This window comes from Trichechus manatus, unplaced genomic scaffold (assembly GCF_000243295.1).
Source record: "Trichechus manatus latirostris isolate Lorelei unplaced genomic scaffold, TriManLat1.0 scaffold00013, whole genome shotgun sequence".
In the NCBI taxonomy this organism is placed as follows: Eukaryota; Metazoa; Chordata; class Mammalia; order Sirenia; family Trichechidae; genus Trichechus; species Trichechus manatus.
In genome coordinates, this window is record NW_004443949.1 from 2,307,212 (window position 1) to 2,309,380 (window position 2,169).

The following is a 2,169-nucleotide window of genomic DNA, read 5'->3' on the forward strand; positions in this document are numbered from 1 at the left end:
GTCTATTTTCCCCTGTTTGTACTTGTTTCTCTCTGTGTCTATCCTACTCTTTATATCACTCAGACGGGATTAGGTTTAGGATACATCCTACACTGATAAGCTTCATTAACATAATAAAAAAACTCTATTACCAAGTGAGATTACATCCACAGGTATAGAGGTCAGGACTCCAACACATGTTTATGGGGGACACAGTTCAATCCAGAAGACCTAGAAAATAACAGAAAAACCCTAGTCTAAAAGGGATGAAGAGCCAGCCGTCCACTGCAGACTTTGGTATGTATAGACCTTAGCACATTTCCCCTTAAATTCAGATCTCTTTTCTGTTCTAGATCCACTCCCCAAAGTCTTTGAGGCCCATCACAGTTCAACAGCACACAAAGCCAGGACTTGCTGCATCCCAAGGCCCAGCAATTTGAAATCACCAAGCAGTGAATCCAGTCCCCCTTGGGATATTTAGCCAAGTCTAATCATGAAAGCTCTTCATTCAAGCACATAGCTTTGAAATGCATGTATCCCTGCACAGAATCTTAGAAAATAAACATCAATAATGTACACCCTTTGCAAACCTAATTACACAAAGTAATAGGGCTTAAATCAGCCTCTCACAGATGCATTTTCGTTGTCAGTCAAGGTCACTAAAAAATATTAATTAAATACTTCAGGACAAAAGGTGCTGTGTTAGGCTGTGTACTAGATAGCAAACAAATAGAATAACTTCTGTACACCTGATTTTCTCTGCTGTAAAACGTAGATAACCATGTTTACTTCGCAAGGTTGTTATGTGAATTAATTAATACATGCAGAGCATTTAGGACAGGGTCTGGCACATTATGTAAAATAGGGCATGAAAACCTGCTAAGTATGGTAAGTTTCCTATTGAGACAAAGATGGCTAGTTGACCCCAATGTCTGTTCTTCCTTAATAATAGAATATCAGATTTTTAACTGGCCAATGGCCACCTGGAATCAAAACTATATTTCCCAGATTCCTTTGCAGCTAGGTGTGGCCATGTGCCAAACCAATGGTTTATAGGAAGTGTCATGCACAACTTCCAGGAAGTGTTCTAAAGTGTGCCTTGCTCCTCTCTGCTTTCTAGAATGTAGATGTAATGTCTACATTCATTTTGGACCATCAAGGGGAAGCTGCATGCTGAGTAAAGCAGAACTGTAGAAGGAATCTGGGACCATGACGATGTCATAAAATTGCTTCACTAGCCCTGGACGGCCTATCTCGGGGTTCTTTTACATGAGAGAAATAAATTTCTGTCTTGGTTAAGCCACTGTTATTTGGAGTTTTCATCACTTGCAGCAAAACCCAATCCTAAATGATAGATCCCTTTTGAGATTAAATAACCTTGATTTTTTTTTTAAGTGGAAATTGAGCTTGCTGGAGAGAGGAATGGAGTTCTAGGCATACCAGTTATGGCAGATATCACAAGAAGATAAGGCCTTGACTGGGACAGACATTCATATATTAATATATAAGCATTTTTCATATGCAAGGCATTTGTAAGTCAGGAACAACCCCTGGGCTTCATTTTAACCTTCCCCTTTTAGAAAATGTTGATGGCCATGGGCTCTGCATTCATGGTGCTGCCCCTAGAAACAATGAGTGCCAAGCAGGAAGGGGTAGCAAACCTCAAGAAAAATTGAAACAATTTCTCTTGCAGAAAATATTGTTTTCAAATGTGTAAGGAGGTAGAAGTGTATGGTCCATAAGTGAATATTATGCAATTTGGTCATAACTTAGCTGCATTTTAATTCAGAAGTTTTATCCTGGATTTTGGGTAGACAGATGATTTCAATAAATATACCAAACAAACTTAATTTAAAAATTAATTTTTTATTACATCATATACTACTTGCATGTATACTTTGGGAATTTTATTGGTGATCACTTACATTATGTCTTATATTTTATATTAGATTGTATGACTTTTTCATCACTTTTTTTTTTTTTATATTGTATTTTGCTCTCTGCAACAGATACTGCTGGCTGCTTACCCCATATTCCTCCTCTTTCTTTCCTTGATAGCTTTAATTTTGTTCAGGACAGCAAAATGCCCAATTAAGTATAGTATTGAGTTTCCCAGATTCCCATGAAAATAAGAGTGGCCACATGGCATAGTTTTGGCCAGTTAGAAGTAAGTGCAAATAGGATGGGGGA